Source organism: Mustelus asterias, chromosome 19, assembly GCF_964213995.1.
Source record: "Mustelus asterias chromosome 19, sMusAst1.hap1.1, whole genome shotgun sequence".
Classification (NCBI taxonomy): domain Eukaryota; kingdom Metazoa; phylum Chordata; class Chondrichthyes; order Carcharhiniformes; family Triakidae; genus Mustelus; species Mustelus asterias.
In genome coordinates, this window is record NC_135819.1 from 7,964,423 (window position 1) to 7,991,939 (window position 27,517).

At 48.1% G+C, this 27,517-nt stretch overlaps 1 protein-coding gene across 4 annotated transcripts in view; it reads right to left on the reverse strand.

The window, feature by feature from the left end:
* LOC144507738 (non-receptor tyrosine-protein kinase TYK2-like) overlaps positions 1–25,928 on the reverse strand; it is a 111,895-nt gene extending 85,967 nt beyond the window's left edge. For 3 of the 4 annotated variants that reach the window (XM_078234994.1, XM_078234992.1, XM_078234995.1), the window contains exon 1: positions 25,827–25,928. The gene's annotated coding sequence lies outside the window, so the exon portion shown is untranslated. Of the gene's footprint in view, positions 1–1,240; positions 1,537–25,826 lie in introns of those variants that run through there. The other variant, XM_078234993.1, reaches the window with a different exon arrangement.
* Positions 25,929–27,517: the final 1,589 nt, after the last annotated feature.

The window sequence follows — 27,517 nt, forward strand, 5'->3', positions numbered from 1 at the left end:
TAGAATCGCAAACTTTTAATTAAAAACAGGTGGTCCCTCTGTTGGTAAAAAGCCAAGTTAGAGGAATGTTTGCACGTAGAGCATGGAGGATATCAATGGTGAACGATCCAGTTGTGACCCTTAGTGACACAGTATCCATCCTCGCCAATCCTGGTTCACTCATATTCACACACAAAGCAGTTCTCCAGGAAGCCTGATATGCAGCTGTATTCCCCACACAGAATCTCTACAACAGCACTGGACATAATCAGCAAAAACCCTCTCTCTCCAATCTGCACACAACTCATTAAAACAAAACAATCCCTGAACAAAATCCAAAACTGTCCATGCATATCTCTGCTGTAAATCAAAGAACAAAGAAAATTACAGCACAGGAACAGGCCCTTCAGCCCTCCAAGCCTGCTGCCCGCCTGAACAAAAACCCCCTACCTTCCAGGGACCATATCCCTCCATTCCCATCCTATTCATGTATTGGTCCAGACGCTCCTTAAAAGTCACTACCATATCCGCTTCCACTACCTCCCCCGGCAGTGAGTTCCAGGCACCCACCATCCTCTGTGTAAAAAACTTGCCTCATACATCGCCTTTAAACCTTACCCCTTCCATCTTAAACCTATGCCCTCTAGTAATTGACTCTTCCACCCTGGGAAAAAGCAGTTGTCACTCTCTGCTGTCAACATTAGCAATCCAAGCCAACACATCACATTACAGCACCGCCCAGCCTCCAGCACTGAAAGAGCAGCACTATCATGAGACACCATCACCATGACTTGGACAAATATTGTTGGTCATTATTCAACTTTACTGGGTCAAATCGTCGGGCTTCCCGTGATGGGACCCACAAATCCTCAAGGAGCTCAGTGCAAAGTCCAGCTCCGTCTCAGGGCAAAGGCAAAAGAGCGATCAATCTGAAATGCTAAACCTGTTCCGCTCTACAGAAGCTGCCGGAGCTGCTGAGTGTTTCCTGCATTTTATCCCAGGGTAACCAGGGATGGGCAATGAATGCAGTGCCATCCACATCCCAGAAATAAAGCGAGGGGTTAGAATGAGCTGCACTGGCTTCCCCTGTCTGTCTTTCAAATCTTCACGTTTCAGTGTTAGACAGCAGCTCAGATACCCAGCCAATCATTCCATCCCAGCTCCACCACCCACTCCTTACAACTCCATCCCACCCCCAATCCCCCCAACCCAACCACCATCCCGGGAAAGCTCCATTTACTCAAAAGAACACATGCTTTACCTGAACTGCCTCAATACAGACAATACTCCACCGCTTCCGGTACTTGGCCTGGTCACAGTGGGGATAGGGGTGCTTACATTATTAACCAGCCCATGGGAAGGTGCTTCAGAAATATTTCATCATCTTTCAGAATCTTCCATCAAAAAAAGGAACAAAACGCCCCTCAGCTCCTTCAGCACCGAGAGAGAGGCAGTCAGTCAGAATCTCTCAAACACTGGGATCGTCTCTGCTGAAACAAGAGTCTCTCCCCCGGCCCGCAAATCCTCCTTCAGCGACTGCTGCATTGACAGAGATCTGAATCCAATACAGCACAGGCAGCTGACAGGAGCTGAACCAACCAGTTCTGCAAGATTCAGGGGCAGTTGCAATTTGCTTTGACTGAGCTGCAATAATAAAATCCTTGACACACAGTCGGCTGTCTCAGTTAATGCCAAGGCAGAGCTTTTAATAAACAGATGGAATGGGAGTTTACAGAAATTCAACACCCAGCGATACATTTCCAGGAACACTATTTATCCCTGACAAACATCTGAAGCATTATCCCTTTTTCAGATGGGATTTCTCACATTTCCTCTTGTCTCCGTGCTGACAGTGGATGCTTTGTGTGACGATTGAGCATTTGCAAGTCAAAATTTCAGTGCAGAGCTGCCGCAAGGTACAAACACATTTCACCGACGAACCCACCCCAGGACTAACAAAGGCCTGTCAACAAGTCTTAGTCAGACACAACGTACAAGCTAAGTACAAACTGACTACCAGTTCACACTCAAGCCTCTCCCACCAACAGAACACACAACAAAGAACACTCTGCTTTGATCTGCCAGTTTGCTCGAATGCTGTTTTGGCAGCCACACTGCCGCAGAGCACTGGGATACTCAACACTTGCACTGGGCTGGTGCTGTCTTTTAAGAGCGTCTCCTATTGCTGGATAAGCAGTGGTTTGGCTTCCAGGGCGGTCCGTTATGTTTGTCCAGACATTCCAGCTGAATTTGCCAATATTCCAAAACAAGAATGATGCTGTTCAAAACTGTACAACAATCTCACAGACCAGCCAGATCACTAGCAACTGGCAGATACAAGATAATCCATATTAAAAGTAAGTCGGAGAGGTTCAGAGGAGATGGTGCCCCCCCCCCCCCTTACACAGTAGGATGGGGAATGTGCTGCCTGAAAGGGCGGTGGAAGCAGATTCAATGGTAACTTTCAAAGGCAATTGGACAAATATAGAAAAAGGAAATACTTGCAGAGTTTGGTGGAAAAAGCGGGGGCAGGGGGGCTATTTGAGTTGCTGTTTCAGAGAGCTGGCTGGCACAGGTGTGATAGGCAGCATGGCCTCAAGTCTGTGCAGTAAGATTCAATGAGATGGTCTGAAAAGGTGAGGAAATATGTTTAGATAAACATTGCCATGGGGTTGATGAATACAAGTACGTTATTATGTACACAATGGATTTGGGAGACAGCTTTCTGAAAACCACCCCGCCACAGGCAGCTGAGTGATCAGAGACTCCAGCGACATTGCCACAGCTGGTGTAGCAAAACTGGAAGAATAAAAGCAGAATTATTGTGACAAAGGAAGGCTGGTTTTGTGGACAGGAAGTGCACATCCTGTGCAAGACTTTTAATATATTGATTAAATAGCTTACTAACAATACCTTAGACAAAAACATCTCCCTGAAGTTCATACACTGCCGTGTGTGTATGTTCTGATGTGATCATTTTCATAAATCACCTCACATAGCTCCCGGCACTAATTCCAGGCCAGTAACCACCACCAAGCTCAAAATACTCACTGGAATCACCATGCAAATACACACACACAAACATCTGGACTGGTGAAATCGACAGGCTGTGTTCAACATGAGATAACCCACCTCCAGGACAGCGCATTCACATGAATATTTCAGCGTGACTAATATCCTAGAAACACCAACACAACAGAACTGAATCGACTTGGAAGGGAGTGGGTTGCGATGGCTAATTTCTCCAGACAGAAAGACAAATATCTCAATCCATAGCAACTTGTAAAATAGAGGACAGCAGCGTGCTTACTGCGCCACCATCGCCCCAGTTTAAGAGGAGCACAAGGTTAAGTGTGAAGACCTGAAGTAACAAAAGAAAACAAGATTACACCATAGAAAGATGGCGCTGGAACGAGGCGACTTCTTGCAAGCTGTGCCCAGCATACCCTCTAATTCTATCTTTTCCTCTCGTTCTGTTTCTAAAACTTGATTCTAACTCTTTCAAACTTTCTAACAATACTCTAATTCAATCTCTTATAGGTTTGGTGATCCTTAGGCAGTAAGCTGATCTTTCTCTACACCCCAGCTATGACTGTAACACGACATTCTGCACTCTCTCCTTTCCTTCTCGATGAATAGTATGCTTTGTATGTACAAGAACATAAGAACTAGGAGCAGGAGTAGGCCATCTGGTCCCTCGAGCCTGCTCTGCTATTCAATAAGATCATGGCTGATCTTTTTGTGGACTCGGCTCAGTGGTTAGCACTGCTGCTTCACAGCTCCAGGGTCCCGGGTTCGATTCCCAGCTCGGGTCACTGTCTGTGTGGAGTTTGCACATTCTCCTCGTGTCTGCGTGGGTTTCCTCCGGGTGCTCCGGTTTCCTCCCACAGTCCAAAGATGTGCGGGTTAGGTTGATTGGCCAGGTTAAAAATTGCCCCTTAGAGTCCTGAGATGCGTAGGTTAGAGGGATTAGCAAGTAAATATGTGGGGATAGGGCCTGGGTGGGATTGTGGTCGGTGCAGACTCGATGGGCCGAATGGCCTCCTTCCGCACTGTAGGGTTTCTATGAACTTCTATGAACTTACCCGCCCGCTCACCATAACCCTTAATTCCATTACTGTTCAAAAATTTATCTATCTTTGCCTTAAAAACATTCAATGAGGTAGCCTCAACTGCTTCACTGGGCAGGGAATTCCGCAGATTCACAACCCTTTGTAAAGAAGTTACTCCTCAACTCAGTCCTAAATCTGCTTCCCCTTATTTTGAGGCCATGCCCCCTAATTCTAGTTTCACCTGCCAGTGGAAACAACCTCCCTGCTTCTATCTTATCTATTCCCTTCATAATCTTATATGTTTCTATAAGGTCTCCCCTCATTCTTCTGAATTCCAATGAGTATAGCCCCAGTCTACTCAGTCTCTCCTCATAAGCCAACCCTCTCAACTCCGGAATCAACCTAGTGAATCTCCTCTGCACCCCCTCCAGTGCCAGTATATCCCTTCTCAAGTAAGGAGACCAAAACTGTACACGGTACTCCAGGTGTGGCCTCACCAGCACCTTATACAGCTGCAACATAACCTCGCTGTTTTTAAACTCCATCCCTCCAGCAATGAAGGACAAAATTCCATTTGCCTTCTTAATTACCTGCTGCATCTGCAAACCAACTCCTTGAGATTCCTGCACAAGGACACCCAGGTCCCTCTGCACAGCAGCATGCTGCAATTTTTTACCATTTAAATAATAGTCCAGTTTACTGGACTATTCCTACCAAAATGGATGACCTCACATTTACCAACATTGTACTCCATCTGCCAGACCCTCGCCCACTCACTTAGATTATCTATATCCCTTTGCAGACTTTCAGCATCCTCTGCACATTTTGCTCTGCCACTCATCTTAGAGTCATCTGCGAATTTTGACACACTACACTTGGTCCCCAACTCCAAATCATCGATGGAAATCGTAAACAATTGCGGTCCCAACACCGATCCCTGAGGCACACCACTAGTCACTGATCGCCAACCAGAAAAACACCCATTTACCCCCACTCTTTGCTTTCTGTTAGTATAGCGCGCAAGAAACAATACTTTTCACTGTATCTCAATACAAGTGGCAATAATAAATCAAATCAAGTAAGAAATAGCAGGAGGCGGCCATTTGGCCCATTGAACCAAGTCTGCCATTCAGTAAGATAATGGCTGACCTAATTGTGGCCTTGACTTCACTCTCCTCCTGCTCACCATTATGCCCTTGTCAATCAAAATTCATCTTAATCTTGAATATATTCAATACAGCTCCACTGCACTCTGGGGAATAGAATTCCAAAGATCAATAAACTTTGGAAGAAATTCCTCCTCATCTCAAGCTTAAATTGGAGACCCCCTTTTGTTATTAAACGTGTTCCCTAATTTTAGATTCCCCCACAGGGGGAAACATTCTCTCAGCATCTCCTCCCCTCAGGATCTTCAATGTTAAAATAACATTGCTCATTCTTCTAAACTCCAATGAGTACACATCCAACCTGCTCAACCTTCCCTCATAAAACAATCCCTTCACCCGAGGAATCAGCCAAGTGAACCTTCTCTGAACTGCTTCCAATGCAAGTTTATCGAAGGAGATAATCATCAACTTCAGGAAGCGTAGCGGAGAACATGCCCGTCTACGTCAATGGTACGAAGCAGAAATGGTCAAAAGCTTCAAGTTTTTGGCTGTCCTGGTCCCCCCCCATGCCGACACTATAGTTAAGAAAGCCCACCAACGCCTCTACTTTCTTAGAAGACAAAGAAAATTTGGCATGTCCACTCCGGCTCTCTCCAATTTTCACAGATGCACCATAGAAAGCATTCTTTCTGATTGTATCACAGCTTGGTATGGCTCCTACTCTGCCCAAGACCGCAAGGAACTACAGTCCATCACGCAAACCAGCCTCCCATCCATTGACTCTATCTACACTTCCTGCTGCCTCGGAAAAGCAGCCAGCATAATCAAGGACCCCACGCACCCCGGACATTCTCTCTTCCACCTTTTTCCGTCGGGAAAAAGATACAAAAGTCTGAGGTCACGTACCAACCGACTCAAGAAGAGCTTCTTCCCTGCTGCCATCAGACTTTTGAATGGACTTACCTTGCACTAAGTTGATCTTTCTCTACACTCTAGCTATGGCTGTAACACTACATTCTGCACTCTCTCCTTTCCTTAGATTATAGAATTTTACAGTGCAGAAGGAGGCCATTCGAGTCTGCACCAATCACACCCAGGGCCCATCCCCATAATCCCTTGCATTTACCCTAGCTAGTCCTCCTGACACTAATTTAGCATGGCCAATCAACCTAACCCACACATCTTTGAACCGTGGGAGGAAACCCACGCAGACACTGTGCAAACTCCGCACAGACAGTGACCCAAGCCGGGAATCAAACCCAGGTCCCTGGTGCTGTGAGGCAGCAGTGTTAAACACTGGATCATCAGTTATGGGACTCAGGAAAATGATCAGTTTTGTGGAGGTGCTATTCGAAGATTGGGTTGAGGGAACTATTTGTTTACTCTGCTGTTGAAGAAACGCTGAGTTTATAGTGTGGTTTGTGGGTATCTCAGGGAGAGATACATGTTGTGTGAGAAACATTAAATAAATGTTCAAGAATTCACAAGAAAACCGTTTGTAACTGTGCCAGTCCCAAGTGAGAGGCCTTTTTGTCAAGCGAGTGGCAAGTCTTCATTGGTTTGTGTCTGTGCAAAGATATTGCAGGGATAAAGGAATAGTGGGAATTTGAGTTTTTTTAAGTTTGTATCGCAATCTTTCCAACCTTTCTGTCTAATGCTTGTTCGAATTAAAAGTTCATCAGTAGATGCCTGTGAATTGGTTCAGTGACTTCCCTCCTTGGTTTAAATGAAAGTTAGGACCTATCGAGCCAGGTTTCATTCTGGGATCTGACTTGATAAGTATTAACAGTAGGTAGGACCGTAACACTTGGACAAGTTCATGCTGAGGACTCGTGATATTGGAATTGTAGGAGCCTCGCAAAGTTTGGAAAGCTATGACTGTTACTCAATTTGTCTGTGCTAGATTCACTGTGATGCTACTGCGCCTTTATGAAAGGCATTTTAAGCATGTTCTCTGCAGTTATAAGCCACCCTGTGTTTTTCTTCCATTGTGGCACCGAGCTGCCTGGGTAGATGTCCTTTTATTGCTGCTAAAATAATATAATGAGCCTTGTGTTTATTTTTAATCTGGGCTAATGCAATGTCCTGGAGCTTTAGGACCCTTTTGAATTGTCTAGTCTGCAACTGATTGACAGATCAAGGTCAGGTGGTTCCTCCCCAGGGAAAATCCAAGAGTCACTTTAAGTTTAGTTGGAAGCTATTTAGGTACTGGACTGAAAACATTGTTTGTGTCTCTCTCCCTTGTATTAGAAATTCTGCTTCTCGCTGGAAACAGTCTTGCCCCTCTGGAGCGAAAATTTTGCTGTGAGTGGCTTGCTGGCTAAAAGCTAGAGACAGTAAGAAGTCTCACAACACCAGGTTAAAGTTCAACAGGTTTATTTGGTAGCAAAAGCCACCAGCTTTCGGAGCGCTGCCCCTTCGTCAGGTGAGTGGGATTTCTGTTCACAAGCAGGGCATATAAAGACACAAACTCAATTTACAAGATAATGGTTGGAATGCGGGTCTTTACAGGTAATCAAGTCTTAAAGGTACAGACAATGTGAGTGGAGAGCGGGTTAAGCACAGGTTAAAGAGATGTGTATTGTCTCCAGCCAGGACAGTTAGTGAGGTTTTGCAAGCCCAGGCAAGTCGTTATGGGGGTTACAGATAGTGTGACATGAACCCAAGATCCCAGTTGAGGCCGTCCTCATGTGTGCGGAACTTGGCTCTCAGTCTCTGCTCAGCGACTCTGTGTTGTCGTGTAGGCCGCCTTGGAGAACGCTTACCCGAAGATCGGAGGCCGAATGCTCATGACCGCTGAAGTGCTCCCCAACAGGAAGAGAACACTCTTGCCTGGTGATTGTCAAGCGGTGTTCATTCATCTGTTGTTGTAGCGTCTGCATGGTCTCCCCAATGTACCATGCCCCGGGACATCCTTTCCTGCAGCGTATCAGGTAGACAATGTTGGCAGAGTTGCAAGAGTATGTACCGTGTACCTGGTGGATGGTCTTCTCGCGTGAGATGATGGCATCCGTGTCGATGATCCAAAATGTCTTGCAGAGGTTGCTGTGGCAGGGTTGTGTGGTGTCGTGGTCACTGTTCTCCTGAAGGCTGGGTCGTTTGCTGCGGACAATGGTCTGTTTGAGGTTGTGCGGTTGTTTGAAGGCAAGAAGTGGGGGTGTGGGGATGGCCTTGGCGAGATGTTCGTCTTCATCAATGACATGTTGAAGGCTCCGGAGAAGATGTCGTAGCTTCTCCACTCCAGGGAAGTACTGAACGACGAAGGGTACTCTGTCCACCGTGTCCCGTGTTTGTCTTCTGAGGAGAAGCCTACGGACAAGCCCTCCGTATACACAGGATCTGTTCAGATGAGGTGAGGCCGTCCTCATGTCATTGATGAAGACGAACATCTCGCCAAGGCCATCCCCACACCCCACTTCTTGCCTTCAAACAACCGCACAACCTCAAACAGACCATTGTCCGCAGCAAACTACGCAGCCTTCAGGAGAACAGTGACCACGACACCACACAACCCTGCCACAGCAACCTCTGCAAGACGTGCCAGATCATCGACATGGATGCCATCATCTCACGTGAGAACACCATCCACCAGGTACACGGTACATACACTTGCAACTCGGCCAACGTTGTCTACCTGATACGCTGCAGGAAGGGATGTCCCGAGGCATGGTACATTGGGGAAACCATGCAGACGTTACGACAACGGATGAATGAACACCGCTCGACAATCACCAGGCAAGAGTGTTCTCTTCCTGTTGGGGAACACTTCAGCGGTCACGGGCACTCGGCCTCTGATCTTCGGGTAAGCGTTCTCCAAGGCGGCCTTCACGACACACGACGGCGCAGAGTCACTGAGCAGAGACTGATAGCCAAGTTCCGCACACATGAGGACGGCCTCAACCGGGATCTTGGGTTCATGCCACACTATCTGTAACCCCCATAACGACTTGCCTGGGTTTGCAAAATCTCACTAACTGTCCTGTCTGGAGACAATACACATCTCTTTAACCTGTGCTTAACGCTCTCTCCACTCACGTTGTCTGTACCTTTAAGACTTGATTACCTGCAAAGACTCGCATTCCAACTATTATTTTGTAAATTGAGTTTGTGTCTTTATATGCCCTGTTTGTGAACAGAACTCCCACTCACCTGACGAAGGAGCAGCGCTCCGAAAGCTAGTGGCATTTGCTACCAAATAAACCTGTTGGACTTTAACCTGCTGTTGTGAGACTTCTTACTATGTTTACCCCAGTCCAATGCTGGCATCTCCACATCATAAAAGCTAGAGGCCAGCAGTGGCTCTACGTCGAGATGTGCTGGGAAGGACTAATTCACAGCAGGTGTTGCAAAGCTGCAAGATCCAGTATCACATGAGCATACTTACTTTCTGTGCTAAACCCAGAACAGAGTGTTTGTAGGGGTGCTGGTGTTGGAACAGTATTCATAGCTGTTAAGGTCTTGACAATATCATGCTTGTTTGTAATGGGTAAAAATTATTGCTGATTTTCTTTCTATATGTCAACTGTATTCTTAAATAAATTTTGTTTGATAAAAGCTCCCTAGTTGGTCATTTGAATCATACCTGAAGTATGAAGTACCCATGCTCGCCCTGGCCAAATTCAAATTGCAAAACTTGTGGTCTAGGCGGACTTTATAAAACACCTTGGAATTTCTGACCTAGATTATAAAACACAGTATCAACAATCTTTATTTAAGAAATCCCACTTTCTGTTTGTCGTGAGCTGCTGACTCTTCATTGAACACTTTCACAGATAGCTCTTCAGGACCTTACCCAAGTGAGTGCCAACTTCGTAAATAGCTTATCATAGCTAACCTCGACTGTCCTCACCCAACAACCTCACAGAGGAGTGACAATTCACCTCCCTCTCCCAGAGTTACTCTGGTGAAGCAGCCACTCCCACCACCGTCCAGAACAGAATCAGTACATACAGCAAGAGGCAAGGAAACAGGGGTGGCTCCTTCAGCCTGCACCTGACCATACCTCTAAACCATTGCAACTGAGGAAACCTGCTCTGGTTCTGAGTCAGGGGCTCACTGCTTCCATCAGTGACAGGAGTTATTTCTGCCTGATCTAAAATGCTCTGCACAGGATCATCATCAGCTTTGTGGTGAGCTGAGCTCATTAATGGTTAGTGATTTTACCACAAATGCACGTTCTGTGCTGAGCGGAAAGACGGCACAGGTGGCGTTTGAGGATCTCCACACAGCTCTCGACAAATAAAACTCTCGCAAAGAATTAGGGCAGTTTTCTTGATGCCTGTCTTTAATTTCCTCCTATTTTACCCACTCGAAGGTCTTTGTTGCCTGTAAAACAGGCCTGAGAACTCCTTCCTCTGCATTCACTTCACTCAAACCAAAATAGACTGTCTCAAACTCTCCCCCTGGACCTCAAAATGGTGGAATCACTCACCTTTCAAACACAATCAGCTTCAAAATTGGTGCAAATTAACCCCCTTTGCTTTATTGCTCTCAATTCCTTCTCTCTAAAGCCTTGGTACAATAATCTATTCCCAACTAAACAGGGACTGTAAAGACCCCAGATTCCCAACTAAACAGGGACTGTAACTGCCCTATAATCTCAACTAAAGAGGGACTGTAACTGCCCTATATTCCCAACTAAACAGGGACTGTAACTGCCCTATAATCCCAACTAAACAGGGACTGTAAAGACCCCATATTCCCAACGAAACAGGGACTGTAACCACCGTGCATTCCCAAATAAACAGGGCCTGTAACTGCCCTATAATCCCAACTAACAGCTACTGGATCCACCTCGTAATCCCAACTAAACAGCTACTGTATCCACCCTATCTTCTAAGCTCTTTACACAGAAGCAGGTCACCGAATCACTGTTTCCAAGCATCATTCCTGAATTTGCCTGTTACAAGGCTGCACCTCTGATCCTTTGACCAGCATCGAAATGCGGTTCTCCCAGCCTTGTGACCTTCCTCCACAGTATTTCCACTGCTTTGATATTTCTCTCATGCTGTGACCAGGAGTGAATGCAGCACTAAACTGGGCTCGAATTGCAGGACAAGCCTAAAGATTTGATTTATTATTGTCACATGTATGAATATAAAGTGAAAAGTATTGTTTCTTGCGCGCTATGCAGGCAAAGCATACCGTTCATAGAGAAGGAAACGAGAGAGTGCAGAATGTAGTGTGACAGTCATAGCTAGGGTGCAGAGAAAGATCAACTTAATGCAAGGTAGGTCCATTCAAAAGTCTGACGGCAGCAGGGAGGAAGCTCTTTCTTGAGTCGGTTGGTACGTGACCTCAGACTTTTGTATCTTTCCCGACGGAAGGTGGAAGAGAGAATGTCCGGGGTGCGTGGGGTCCTTAATTACGCTGGCTGCTTTGCCGAGGCAGCGGGAAGTGTAGACAATGGATGGAAGGCTGGTTTGCGTGATAGATTGGGCTATATTCATGGCCTTTTATAGTTCCTTGTGGTCTTGGGCAGAGCAGGAGCCCATACCAAGCTGTGTTACAACCAGAAAGAACGCTTTCTATGGTGCATCTGTAAAAGTTGCTGAGAGTCATAGCCGACATGCCAAATTTCCTTTGTCTTCTGAGAAAGTAGAGGCGTTGGTGGGCTTTCTTAACTATAGTGTCGGCATGGAGGGACAGTTTACTGGTGATCTGGACAGCTAAAAGCTTGAAGCTCTCGACCCTTTCTGCTCCATCCCCGTTGAAGTAGAGAGGGGCTGTCTGACCTGGCATTGAGAGATCAGCATTTTCTTTGTTGGCTATTGCTTGGTGATGCTACACTCAGTAACTGTCGAGTATTTCACCTGCACACCATTCCAGCTTCTCCCTGTCTAACATAATTCTAATTTAAGTCTGCCAAGCTCCCATCCTCATGGGGAGCCGATGGCGCAGTGAGTGGTATTATCATTAGACTATTAATCCAGAAACTCAGCGAATGTTCTGGGGACCCAGGTTCGAATCCCACCACGGCAGATGGTGGAATTTGAATGCAATAAAAGATATCAGGAATTAAGAATCTACTGATGACCCTGAAACCATTGTCGAAAAAACCCATCTGGTTCACGAAAGCCCTTTAGGGAAGAAAATCTGCCGTCCTTTCCCAGTCTGGCCTACATGCGACTCCAGAACAAGGTGGTTGACTCTCAACTGCCTTCAGGCAATTGGAATGGGCAATAAATGCTGTAAGAAGTCTCACAACACCAGGTTAAAGTCCAACAGGTTTATTTGGTAGCAAATACCATAAGCTTTCGAAAGCTTATGGTATTTGCTACCAAATAAACCTGTTGGACTTTAACCTGGTGTTGTGAGACTTCTTACTGTGCCCACCCCAGTCCAACGCCGGCATCTCCACATCATGACTACAATAAATGCTGGCCAGCCGGCGACACCCATGTCCCAAGAATGAATAATATAAAAATTTGCATTTACTGAACAGAGCTCTGGCCTTGAGCTCGGTCCTTTTGTAACACACACAGATAAACTGCAAAGGGAAAATCAGCTCTGGAGTGACAGCCTCCAGAATATCACTGAAATCCTGGCCAAGGCTCCTTCCCATCAAATACTTCACAGTAACAGCTAGAACCGGATAAGTCAGCTGCATTCTTCAGCTGGCTCGATTACTGATATGGGGGATTTTCAGTGAGATCAAAGTCAAGTCTAATGTGCCAGACACCATAACAATTAAAGTGAACCAAAGAATCAGCCATCATTAAGCAATAGAGAACTGGGATTAAAAGACAGCAAATGCTCATCCTATTATAGAAAGGATATTATTAAACTAGAAAGAGTGCAGATTTACTCGGATGCTACTGGGACTTGTTGGTTTGAGTTATAAGTAGTGGCTGGATAGAACATAGAACATAGAAAAACTACAGCACAAACAGGCCCTTCGGCCCACAAGTTGTGCCGAACACATCCCTACCTTCTAGACCTTCCTATAACCCTCCATCCTATTAAGCTCCATGTACTCATCCTGGAGTCTCTTAAAAGACCCTATTGAGTTTGCCTCCACCACCACTGACGGCAGCCGATTCCACTCGCCCACCACCGTGTGTGTGAAAAACTTACCCTGAACATCTCCCCTGTACCTACCCCCCAGCACCCTAAACCTGTGTCCTCTCGTAATAGACATTTCCACCCTGGGAAAAAGCCTCAGAGTCCACCCGATCTATGCCTCTCAACATCTTATACACCTCTATTAGGTCTCCTCTCATCCTTCGTCTCTCCAAGGAGAAAAGACCGAGCTCCCTCAGCCTATCCTCATAAGGCATGCCACTCAATCCAGGCAACATCCTTGTAAATCTCCTCTGCACCCTTTCAATCTTTTCCACATCCTTCCTATAGTGAGGCGACCAGAACTGAGCACAGTACTCCAAGTGGGGTCTGACGAGGGTCTTATATAGACTGGGACTGTTTTCTCTGGAGCATAGGAAGCTTAGGGATGATCTTATGGAGGCTATAAAATAATGAGGAACTTAGATCAGCTAGATAGTCAACATCTTTTCCCAAAGGTAGGGGAGTCTAAAACTAGAGGGCATAGGTTTAAGGTGAGAGATACAAAAGGGTCCAGAGGGGCAACATTTTCACACAGAGAATGGAGTGTGTCTGGAGCAAGCTGCCAGAGGTTGTAGTAAAGGCGGGTACAATTTTGTCTTTTAAAAAGCATTTAGACAGTTACATGGGTACGATGGGTTCAGATGGATATGGGCCAAATGCGGGCAATTGGGACTAACTTAGTGGTTAAAAAAAAGGGTGGCATGGACAAATTGGGCCAAAGGGCCTGTTTCCATCCTGTAAACCTCTATGACTCTATAAATGGAAGGGTTGATAGAGGGGATGTCAAAGTTTTGAGGTGTTGGAATCAGAGCAGGAAACTCAATTTCCTGAGAGTCAGAGGGGCATTGAGGAGCAAATATGTGCTCAGTTTGTGGAGATGTGTAAAACATTAACAATAGGGTTATTATATTAGGCGATTTCAACTTTCCCGACATTAACTGGGATAGACGTAGTGCTAATGGCTTGGTTGGAGTAGATTTCTTGAAATATATACAGGAGAACTTTTTAAATCAATGTGTGGAGGGTTCAACAAGGGAGGGAGCTGTGTTGGATTCTGGGGAATGAAGCCAGACAGGTGGTTGAGGTGGTGCTGGGGGAGCATTTTAGTGATAACGATCACAACATGGTACAATTTCAGCTCGTTATGGACAAGGAAATAGACAAGCTGCAAAAAGAAAAGCTGTGGATTGGGGGGGGGAAAGAGTGGATTTTAGTAAAATAAGACAGAATCTGGCCAAGATAGACTGGTAGTCACAGGTAGATCGATTTCTGATCAATAAGGTAATTAAGGGTTATGGGGAGCGGGCGGGTAAGTGGAACTAAACCACTATCAGATCAGCCATGATCTTATTGAATGGTGGAGCAGGTTTGAGGGGCTAGATGGCCTACTCCTGCTTCTTATGTTCTTATGGGAATGGTTACTAATGGGAAAATCTACAGGAGAGCAGTGGGGAGCATTCAAAAAGGAAATGGGGAGGGTGCATGCCCAGCATGTTCCCTCTCGGGCGATAGATAGGAGTAACAAGCCCAGAGAACCATGGATGACCAGAGATATTCAGGATACAATGAGAAGGAAAAGAAAAGCTTTTAAAAAGTTCAAGGGGAATAAATCAGTGGAGGCATTAGTGAGGTTTAGAAAGCGCAGGGTGGAGCTTAAGAAAGCAATTAGGAATGCAAAGGGGGGGATATGAGAAAGCTCTGGCTGGTAAAAGTTGGGAAAATCCCAAGATATTCTATAAATATGTTAATGGGAAGAGGATAACCAGGGAAAGAGTTGGGCCTGCTCAGGACCAAGGGGGCAATCTGTGGGTGGAGCCAGAGGACATTGGTCGAGTGTTGAATGAATACTTCACATCCATCTTCACCCAAGAGAATGAAGACGATGGTGTGGAATTCAGGCAGAGAGACTGTGAGGCTCTTGAGCAAACCGACGTAGGGAAGGACAAGGTATTGGAGGTTTTGGCAGCCTTAAAAGTGGATAAATCTCCAGGTCCAGATTAATTGTGCCCTCGGCTGCTGTGGGAGGCAAGGGAGGAGATTGCAGGGGCTCTGACCCAAATTTTCAATTCCTCTCTGGCCATGGGGAAGACAGAGTAAGAAGTCTCACACACCAGGTTAAAGTCCAACAGGTTTATTTGGTAGCACAAGCCACAAGCTTTCAGAGTGCTGCTCCTTCATCAGGTCAGTGGGAGTTCTGTTCACAAACAGGGCATATAAAGACACAAACTCAATTTACAAAATAATGTTGGAATGCGAGTCTTTACAGGTAATCAAGACTTAAAGGTACAGTCAATGTGAGTGGAGAGAGGGTGAGTGGAGTGGAGGGTGGAGAGCCAGCATCTCCACATCACGGGAGAGGTGCCAGACGACTGGAAAGCAGCTAATGCGATTCTGCCATTTAAGAAGGGTTGTAGAGATAAACCAGGCAACGACAGACCAGTGAGTCCCATGTCAGTGGTAGGGAAAGTATTAGAGAAACTTCTGAAGGAGAGCGTCTATCTCCATTTGGAGAGGCAAAGCTTGATCAGGGATAGTCAGCATGGCTTCGTCAGAGGGAGGTCATGCCTAACAAATTTGACTGAATTTTTTGAGGAGGTGACCAGGTGTGTAGATGAGGGGAGTGCAGTCGATGTAGTTTATGTGGATTTCAGAAAAGCCTTTGACAAGGTCCCACATGGGAGACTTGTAAAGGTAAATTCACATGGGTTACAGGGTAATTTGATAAAGTGGATTCAAAATTGGCTCAGTTGTAGGAGACATAGGGTGATGACAGAAGGCTGCTTTAGTGACTGGAAGCCAGTGTCCAGTGGCGTACCACAGGGATCTGTGCTGGGCCCCCTATTATTCATCATTTATATAAACGATATAATATGTAGGGGGTAGGATTAGTAAGTTTGCGGATGACACAGAGATTGGCCGGGTGGTTAACAGTGAGGCGGAGTGTCTTGGGCTACAAGAAGATATAGACGGAATGGTCAAGTGGGCAGATCAGAGGCAGATGGAATTTAACCCTGAAAAGTGTGAGGTGATACACTTTGGAAGGAGTAATTTGACAAGAAAGTATTCAATGAATGGCAGGACACTAGGAAGTTCTGTGGAACAAAGGGACCTTGGCGCGTTTGTCCACAGATCTCTGAAGGCAGAAGGGCATGTTATTAGGGTGGTGAAAAAGGCATATGGGACACTTGCCTTTATCAATCGAGGCATAGATTACAAAAGCAGGGAAGTCATGATGGAGTTGTATAGAACTTTGGTGAGGCCACAGCTGGAGTACTGTGTGCAGTTCTGGTCGCCACATTATAGGAAGGATGTGATTGCACTGGAGTGGGTGCAGAGGAGATTCATCAGGATGCTGCCTGGGATGGAGCATTTAAGTTATGAAGAGAGGTTGGATAGGCTTGGGTTGTTTTCTCTGGAACAGAGAAGACTGAGGGGCGACCTGATCGAGGTGTACAAGATTATGAGGGCATGGACAGAGTGGATAAGGAGCAGCTGTTCCCCTTAGTTGAAGGGTCAGTTACGAGGGGACATAGGTTCAAGGGGAGGGTAGGAGGATGTGAGGAAAAACATTTTTACCCAGGTGGTGGTGAGGGTCTGGAATGCGCTGCCTGGGAGGGTGGTGGAGGCGGGATGCCTCATATCATTTAAAAAGTATCTGGATGAGCACTTGACACGTCATAACATTCAGGGCTATGGGCCAAGTGCTGGCAGATGGGATTAGGTGGGAGCTCAGGTATTTCTAATGTGTCGGTGCAGACTCGATGGGCCAAAGGGCCTCTTCTGTGCTGTACGATTCTATGAACTGCATGGTCAATTGTACACAACAGCAATCTAAGCAGGGCCTGTGGAGGGTGAGGAAGGATAGCACGTTTGGAAGGAAGTGTACCAATCAGTCAGATTTTAACATTATGTTTCCAGGTTAAAGGTTAGCCAGTTCAACAAAGCCACCCAGGGAGGCTGATACATTCAGACTGACACAGGGGGTGTGGTGTTACAGGGCAGCCTGCAAGATGCAGATAACTGTGGTTCAATAGATTAGCTGATTTACCAGGAAGTTGTCAGTCTGCCCAATTTGTATCCAAACAGCTCGAACATAGTACAGGATTAAAAAAGTTAGTGACAAGGTAACAGAGAGATAGCTGATGTTGAACAATAGAGGTGTCCAGGATGATGACTATGATGGACAGCGAGTCACTGCTACTGAACCTGACTTTACAAGTTGAACTACTTGAGAGTTAACCCAGAGGCAGCAGAACATGACGAGAAGGAGAGGTTTGTGGCTGCAGGAGGGTATACAGAATTTAAAAATCAGTTTTTTTTTTAAAAAGGCAAGAACTTGTAATTGCCGGTGTTAAGGGAGACATGGCTGTTCTCATTCAGGGAACTCAAAATGCTCGCATGCAGGTACAGCAAGCAATGAAGAAGCAAATGCCATGTTGGTCTTTATTGAAATGCGATTGGAATATAACTGGACAGGGCTTGATGAGACCATCGCTGAAATACTGAATGCAACGTGGTCGGCACGGTGGCACAGTGGTTAGCACTGCTGCCTCACAGCGCCAGGGACCCATGTTCAATTCTGGCCTCGGGTGACTGCGGGGAGTCTGCACCTTCTCCCCGTGTCTGCGTGGGTTTCCTCCGGGTGCTCCGGTTTCCTCCCACAGTCCAAAGGTGTGCAGGTTAGGTGCATTGGCCATGCTAAATTGCCCCTTAGTATCAGAGAAATTAGCAGGGTACACACATGGGGTTACGGGGATGGGGCCTGGGTGGGATTGCTGTTGGGCCGAATGGCCTCTTTCTGCACTGTAGGGATTCTATGATTCTCTAAATGTTGGTCTTTATATTTAAGGAAGGGTATACATTGGAGGCAGTACAGGGAAGGTTCACTCGATTGGTGCCTGAAGTGACAAGATTTCCCCCTGATGCACTTATATTCTCTGGAGTTTACAAGAATGAGAGACGATCTCACAGAGATATGCAGAATATTATGAAGGGGTTTGGCAGGGCTGATAGAGGGTGGCTGTTTCCCTGGCCTGGAAAATCTAGAACAGAAGGAGCAGAGCATTTAGGACTGGGATAAGGAGAAATTATTTCAAAGGGTTATGAATCTTTGGAATTCTCCACCACAGAGATGGATGCTCCATCACTGAACACATTAAAGGCTGGGATTGATGGAGTTTTGGTTCTCAAGGAATTAAGGGACATGGGAGCAGGCAGAAAAATGGTGTTACATAGAAACATAGAAACCCTACAGTGCAGGAGGAGGCCATTCGGCCCATCGAGTCTGCACCGACCACAATGTTGCAGCCCAAGATCAGCCATGATCATATTGAATGGCACAGCAGGCTCGATGGGCTGAATGGCCTTCTCCTATTTCTCATGGTTACATTCTAACAGCCTGGGCCATCAAATCAGTCAACCAGAGTTGGATTAGAGGAAGTTAAACACAAATCAACAACTGCTCCATCAGGTTGCTGCCAAATGGATTCGAGACTCCCTTATCCAAATCAATAGCTTCAATTAAAAACCTTTCAGGAACATTTCTAAATCTCCCTCTGGCTTCAGTGAGATTGTCTGTGTCAGCGAAGATTAGAAAGTAATTAGATAGTCAAATGTAGAACAGGTTCGGCAGCAGCAGAAAGGTTCACTGCATCACAAACAGACTGGATATGGGCACAGATTCAATTTCAGCATAACCACTCCATCTCGTCCAAAGGTTCTACGGAGAATGGGGTGAGTGCGAGGCTCCATCACTCCACACATACACCTCCCTACACATAACAATCCATCAATTCTCAGATGTCATAAACATTACTGAATTCCCCTCCCTGCCTCTTAAAATCATACCATTGACCAGAAACTGAACTGAGCTACAAAAGCAGCCATGATGTGGAGATGCCGGCGTTGGACTGGGGTAAACACAGTAAGAAGTCTCACAACACCAGGTTAAAGTCCAACAGGTTTATTTGGTAGCAAAAGCCACGGCATCTCCTCCAGAGCCTTCAACATGTCATTGATGAAGACGAACATCTCGCCAAGGCCATCCCCACACCCCCACTTCTTGCCTTCAAACAACCGCACAACCTCAAACAGACCATTGTCCGCAGCAAACTACCCAGCCTTCAGGAGAACAGTGACCATGACACCACACAACCCTGCCACAGCAACCTCTGCAAGACGTGCCGGATCATCGACACAGATGCCATCATCTCACGTGAGAACACCATCCACCAGGTACACGGTACATACTCTTGCAACTCGGCCAACGTTGTCTACCTGATACGCTGCAAGAAAGGATGTCCCGAGGCATGGTACATTGGGGAAACTATGCAGACGCTGCGACAACGGATGAATGAACACCGCTCGACAATCACCAGGCAAGACTGTTCTCTTCCTGTTGGGGAGCACTTCAGCGGTCACAGGCATTCGGCCTCTGATATTCGGGTAAGCGTTCTCCAAGGCGGCCTTCGCGACACACGACGGTGCAGAGTCGCTGAGCAGAAACTGATAGAAGTTTAACAACACCAGGTTAAAGTCCAACAGGTTTATTTGTTAGCAAAAGCCACACAAGCTTTCGGAGCTGCAAGCCCCTTCTTCAGGTGAGTGGGAATTCTGTTCACAAACAGAGCATTATAAAGACACAAACTCAATTTACATGAATAATGGTTGGAATGCGAATACTTACAACTAATCAAGTCTTTAAGAAACAAAACAACATGAGTGGAGAGAGCATCAAGACAGGCTAAAAAGATGTGTATTGTCTCCAGACAATACAACTAATCAAGTCTTTAAGAAACTGATAGCCAAGTTCCGCACACACGAGGACGGCCTCAACCGGGATATTGGGTTCATGTCACACTATTTGTAACCCCCACAGAGTTTCACTGGCTGTCTTGTCTGGAGACAAAACACATCTTTTTAGCCTGTCTTGATGCTCTCTCCACTCATGTTGTTTTGTTTCTTAAAGACTTGATTAGTTGTAAGTATTCGCATTCCAACCATTATTCATGTAAATTGAGTTTGTGTCTTTATATGCTCTGTTTGTGAACAGAATTCCCACTCACCTGAAGAAGGGGCTTGCAGCTCCGAAAGCTTGTGTGGCTTTTGCTACCAAATAAACCTGTTGGACTTTAACCTGGTGTTGTTAAACTTCTTACTACAAAAGCAGGTCAGAGGCTAGGAATCCTGCAGCGAGTCACTCACCTTCTGATCCCCTCAAAGCCTGTCCACCACCTGCAAGGCACAAGTCAGGAATGTGATGGAATATTCCCCACTCGCCTGGATGGGTGCAGCTGCAACAACACTCGAGAAGCTTGACACTGTCCAGGACAAAGCAGCCCCGCTTGATTGGCACCCCATCCACCATCTTCAACATTCACTCCCTCCATCACAGCAGCATCCGTGTGTACCATCTGCAAGATTCATGCACCAAGACTCCTTAAACAGCACGTTCCAAACCCACGTTCACCACCACCTAGAAGGACAAGCAGGGCAGCAAATAACCACCACCTGGAACTCTCCTCCACGCCACTAATATCATTCAGGAATGAAGCAAAGTTGAAAAAAAAACAAATGAATGCTGTAAAACAGCAGAAACTGTATCTCGATGTCTGCTTGCACACACACCGATTGCATCCACAGTTTTATGGGGAAAACACAGCGGCCGATTTGCACAGAACCAACAACGAAATAAATGACAAATCAATCTGGCTTTGGGAGTTTTGGATGAAGGAAGAATGTTTTCTCGACCATGAGCTGAACTTTCCCACCCGCCAATTACCCCAATTCCCCACCCGCCAGTTACCCCAATTCCCCACCCGCCAGTTACCCCAATTCCCCACCCGCCAGTTACCCCAATTCCCCACCCGCCAGTTACCCCAATTCCCCACCCGCCAGTTACCCCAATTCCCCACCCGCCAGTTACCCCAATTCCCCACCCGCCAGTTACCCCAATTCCCCACCCGCCAATTACCCCAATTCCCCACCCGCCAATTACCCCAATTCCCCACCCGCCAATTACCCCAATTCCCCACCCGCCAATTACCCCAATTCCCCACCCGCCAATTACCCCAATTCCCCACCCGCCAATTACCCCAATTCCCCACCCGCCAATTACCCCAATTCCCCACCCGCCAATTACCCCAATTCCCCACCCGCCAATTACCCCAATTCCCCACCCGCCAATTACCCCAATTCCCCACCCGCCAATTACCCCAATTCCCCACCCGCCAATTACCCCAATTCCCCACCCGCCAATTACCCCAATTCCCCACCCGCCAATTACCCCAATTCCCCACCCGCCAATTACCCCAATTCCCCACCCGCCAATTACCCCAATTCCCCACCCGCCAATTACCCCAATTCCCCACCCGCCAATTACCCCAATTCCCCACCCGCCAATTACCCCAATTCCCCACCCGCCAATTACCCCAATTCCCCACCCGCCAATTACCCCAATTCCCCACCCGCCAATTACCCCAATTCCCCACCCGCCAATTACCCCAATTCCCCACCCGCCAATTACCCCAATTCCCCACCCGCCAATTACCCCAATTCCCCACCCGCCAATTACCCCAATTCCCCACCCGCCAATTACCCCAATTCCCCACCCGCCAATTACCCCAATTCCCCACCCGCTAATTACCCCAATTCCCCACCCGCTAATTACCCCAGTTACTGGGTAAACATGGTCAGATCAAGAGAAAAAAAACCTTGAGATAATATAAGCACATTTTGAACGCTTGTGTCAGAGGAGAAAAGAGGACCGGATCGCTCCAGGTTTCCGGAATCAGATAATGAAAACACGGATCTGGAGACGGGAAATAAAAACAAGATGCTTGGAATCACTCAGCAAATCTGGCAGTATCTGTGAAGGTGGAAACGTTGAATCCAGCAGGGCACTCTGTCCGACTGGAAGCATTAACTGTGTTCCTCCCTCCTCACATGCTCCCAGACCTGCTGAGTATTTCCATAACTTTTACTGGAAAGTTTAATGCGTTTAATCTGGATCAGGGGCTCAGTTCCAAATAAGTAAAATAAGAAAGGGCTGGAGCTCACATGTGGAAGACTGCCCTGAAGCAGAGGAATCTACACTCTTAGAAATGTAGTTATAGAATCCCGACAGTTCAGAAGGAGGGCATTCAGCCCCTCGAATCTGATAGAGTACCTTACCCCCCCCACCCTACCTCCACAACCCCACACATTTTACAATGGCTAATCCATCTAATCTACACGTCTAGGGACATTAAGGGGCAATTCAGCATGGCAAATCCACCTAGCCTGCACATCTTTGGAGTATGGGAGGAAACCAGAGCACCCAGAGGAAACCCATGAAGACACGGGGAGAACGTGCAGACTCCGCACAGACAGTGACCCAAGCCGGGAATTGAACCCGGATCCCTGGCGCTGTGAGGCAGCGGTGCGAACCACTGTGCCATCCTTCAATCCGTTAATTTAGCAACCGCCATGGGTCGACAGTAATCTGCAGAGTTTTGGGAATTCTGAAAACTCCGGAGATATGGTAAGAGTGCAAGTTTCAGTCAGGAGGGCAAAGAAGGAGACCAGAGATGGGATCCAGGAGCAGGAGAGGAACGAGAGGCCAGATTTCCCAGTTAAAAGTCAAACTATGACAGGAATATCAAGTGGTCAAGATGCCTCAGATGACAATGTTTGACTCGGCACCCACTAAGTCAAGTTATCGAACACTGTTACAAAACAAAAAGCTCAGCTTTTATACCTGACACCAAAATGGTCGTTTGCACCAGTTTTGCAAATGGTGCCTCAAATCTAGACGAACATCTGTGACCTGGCCATATGTATCTTTAGCACGACTTAACCTTGACAAATTTTAGAAAGAAACTGCGAACCTTTTTGTTAAATAAAGAAACAGACTTGACAGCACAATCTCCTCCCTGGGTCAGAAAAATAAAGGTTAACCATGAAGGATCAGACACAAATGAAAACACTGGATGATCTGCATTTGATGTCAGCTGTGGGTTACAATGGTGACATAAGCAAATCATCCTGGGCTTGGGTTGAAGTTCAGAACTGAGTAATATGTAAACTGTGTCCTGTTGGAACACCCACCTCTTGGCAGCCCAATAACTGAGCGCTGAGAAAAATTGGAAATTAACCATTTCACTCACTAAAGTACACACATTTCATTGAAAAAAGATACAGAGACTCCAAGCAGCAATGGGAGAGAAACTATAAACTACACTCACGTAGATTTACTAATTAAGGTTTTGCTTTTTTTTTTAACATGACTACACAGTACAAAACTGTCACTGAAATACCAACAACTTCAGTGCATTCTGAGAGCAACAATTATCACTTTTTAAAAGGGATCATTCAACTGCAAAGTTATTATGATAAAGTGGATATTGGTAAAAATCACCCTAACCTTTAACTACACCCGAGCTGTAACTGTAACACTAGACTGTGTGCCCTCTCCTTCCCTACTCCCCGATGTACTCTTAATGCTTTGTCTATATAGCACAAAGAAACAATAGTTGTCACTGTATCCCAATACATGGAGAAACATAGAATCCCGACAGTAAAGAAGGTGGCCATTCAGCCCATCAAGTCTGTGCCGACCACAATCCCACCCAGGACCTATTCCCGTAACCCCACACATTTACCCTGCTAATCCCGCTGACACTAGGATCAATTGAGCATGGCCAATCAACCTGACCTGCACATCTTTGGACTGTGGGAGGAAACCGGAGCACCTGGAGGAAACAGTAATAAATCAAACCAAACTGCTTCAAGAGAGATTACCCAATAAAAAGAATATGTCAAGTTTTCTTCACTCTCATGGGACAGAAATACAAAAACTGGCACCAAACAGGTTAACATCTCAATTCTGCTGTTACAGTTTACACAATAGCGTTTCATACATGCATATTTCAAGATATCACATTAGCTACTACAGAACTAGCATTAACCAACAACATCTGCTCATTTGCATATTCAATCTTCCCAGACCCATGGATACAAATCATACAATCCATGTCTCAAATCTACAGTTACAAAGTAAAACAGCAATTAACAAGGGTTAGTTTTGTCCCAATTTAACCCTCAAAGACTAGAATTAAATCTTTATTGTGGTTACTGAAAATTGAACACAGCTCCGTCATCTTGCAGCCTCAGAGTCGCAGCCTTTATTTAGCATTCTGCCTCTCTCTCTCTCACAGCCCTTCAATGTGAAACTTCAACCTCTGCCGTCACAACCAGCCCCTCACCTCCCTTTCTGCCATTAAAGCCACTGCCCACCACCCTTCTCCATGCGCCACCCTGCACACTGGCACCTTTCCCACACCCACAACCCCTCCCTCACCCCCGAGCCTTTCCCTAAATCCCCACCCTCACCCCTAACCCTCCCCCACTCCCTCCACTCACAGCCCCCCACCCTCTTCCCCTCAGCCCCTACCCCACAGCCCCCACCGCCTGCCCTCCCCCCACCCCCAGCCCACCCACCCCCTCTCCCCCGCCCCCTCTCCGCCCCCTCCCCCCCACAGCCCCCGCCCCCTCCCCCCCACGGCCCCCGCCCCCTCCACCCCCCCCACCCCCCCCACGGCCCCCGCCCCCTCCACCCCCCACGGCCCCCGCCCCCTCCCCCCCCCCCCCACGGCCCCCGCCCCCTCCCCCCCCCCCCCACGGCCCCCGCCCCCTCCCCCCCCCCCCCCACGGCCCCCGCCCCCTCCCCCCCCCCCCCCACGGCCCCCGCCCCCTCCCCCCCCCCCCCCACGGCCCCCGCCCCCTCCCCCCCCCCACGGCCCCCGCCCCCTCCCCCCCCACGGCCCCCGCCCCCTCCCCCCCCCACAGCCCCCGCCCCCTCCCCCCCCCACAGCCCCCGCCCCCTCCCCCCCCCCCAGCCCCCGCCCCCTCCCCCCCCCCCACAGCCCCCGCCCCCTCCCCCCCCCCCACAGCCCCCGCCCCCGCCCCCCCCCACAGCCCCCGCCCCCGCCCCCGCCCCCCCCCACAGCCCCCGCCCCCGCCCCCCCCCACAGCCCCCGCCCCCCCCCACAGCCCCCGCCCCCGCCCCCCCCCACAGCCCCCGCCCCCTCCCCCCCCCACAGCCCCCGCCCCCCCCCACAGCCCCCGCCCCCCCCCCACAGCCCCCGCCCCCCCCCCCCCGCCCCCCCCCACAGCCCCCGCCCCTTCCCCCCCCCACAGCCCCCGCCCCTTCCCCCCCCCACAGCCCCCGCCCCTCCCCCCCCCAGCCCGTCCCCCACATCCCCCCCCACCCACACCCCCCCCACACGCAACCCCTACCTCCCCCCCCACACGCAACCCCTACCTCCCCCCCCCACACGCAACCCCTACCTCCCCCCCCCCACACGCAACCCCTACCTCCCCCCCCCCACACGCAACCCCTACCTCCCCCCCCCACACGCAACCCCTACCTCCCCCCCCCACACGCAACCCCTACCTCCCCCCCCCCCACACGCAACCCCTACCTCCCCCCCCCACACGCAACCCCTACCTCCCCCCCCCACACGCAACCCCTACCTCCCCCCAACACAGCCCCCTCCCCACCCCCACACACACCCCTCCCCACCCCCACACACACCCCTCCCCACCCCCACACACACAACCCCTACCCCCTCACCCCCTTACCCACCTCCGGTGAGGTTAGTGTCGGGGCTGCTTCATGCCGCTGCGGCTCTCCGGGCTCCGCTCTCTCTCTGTCTCGAGCCGCCGCCGCCTCCTCCACTGGCCCCGGCCGCCGGAACTGACGACACACCGCCGGCTCTGCGCACGCTCCGGGGGCCCAGTGCCCTCTGGGAGTTGTTGTAGTCTTTCCCGGAGGCCACTCAGCCCATTGCAGCCTGTGCTGGCCCACTCATCTTCACTCCCCCTGTTTATCCAATTGCATTGGACATGGGATCTGTAACGATTTCAATCGCACTGGAATAAAAGGTGCTGTCTGGATTTCACCCAGAGGGTGTTTTTTTCTAAGAATCAAAGTTCATTTATTAGTGTCACAAGTTGGCTTACGTTAACACTGCAATGAAGTTACTGTGAAAATCCCCTGGTCGCCACACTCCGGCGCCTGTTCAGGTACACTGAGGGAGAAATTAGCACAGCCAACGCACCCTAACCAGCATGTTGTTTGAACTGTGGGAGGAAACCGGAACGCCTGGAGGAAACACACACAGACACGCAGGCAAGGCTGGATCAAGTACTGGAAAATGGGATTAGAACAGGTGTATGAAGGCTGGCACAGACATGATGGCTGAAGGGCCCCTCACTGTGCTGTAAAACTGGATGATTCTGTGGTTCTTTTGCCAATTACCTTAAATATGTGACCTTGGTTTTGGTCCCTTCAGTTTACTCTCTCTCTAAAGCTTTCATGATTTTAAGTACCTCGATCATATCTCCTCTTCGCCTTTACGAACAATACGCAAGACAGAAACAAGACATTCAACCCATCCCAATTAAAAGCAAAATACTGCGTTTGCTGGAAATCTGAAATAAAAACAGAAAATGCCGGATAAATTCAGGTCTTGCAGCATCTGTGGAGAGAGAAACAGAGTTAATGTTTCGAGTCCGTATCACTCGTCTGCAGAACTAAAAAGAGATAGAAATGTGACGAAACCAAAAGAGAAAACGCTGGAAAATCTCAGCAGGTCTGGCAGCATCTGTACGGAGAGAAAAGAGCTGACGTTTCGGTTCAAGATGACCCTTTGTCAAAGCAATATGTGGGCTTTGACAAAGGGTCATCTGGACTCGAAACGTCAGCTCTTTTCTCTCCTTACAGATGCTGCCAGACCTGCTGAGATTTTCCAGCATTTTCTCTGCTGGTTTCAAATTCCAGAATCCGCAGTAATTTGCTTTTATATAGAAGTGTGATGAATTATATATTTGGAGAGGGAGGAGGGGGGCCGAATGTAAGGTCAGTGATACTTTGGAGCTAAGGAGAGATTGACAAAGCTGATGTAGGCATGAGACATGGTCATGGTGCCATTAGGGACTGAAAAATTGTCAACAGTGGCAAAAGGTAGGATTGCAAATGTGTTATTAGGAGAAGAGGTCGGTGCTCAGTAAGGGCAAAACTAAACAACAATGGACAGTGGCCACGTGGGGGGAGGGAGTTTGGGACAAGCCAGAGGAACCGAACAATAACCCAATCCACCTTAAGCAGACCAGCCTTCCTCATTAAAATCTCCCAACTATTCACTTCCTTGTGTTTTGCGAGCTTCCCCTTAAATACATCTGTACCATTGACCTCAGCTCTCTCCTGTGCCACTGAGTTCCGTATTCTCTTCACTACTTCTGGATTTCCTATTTGATCTCTTGCGCTGTTGTATT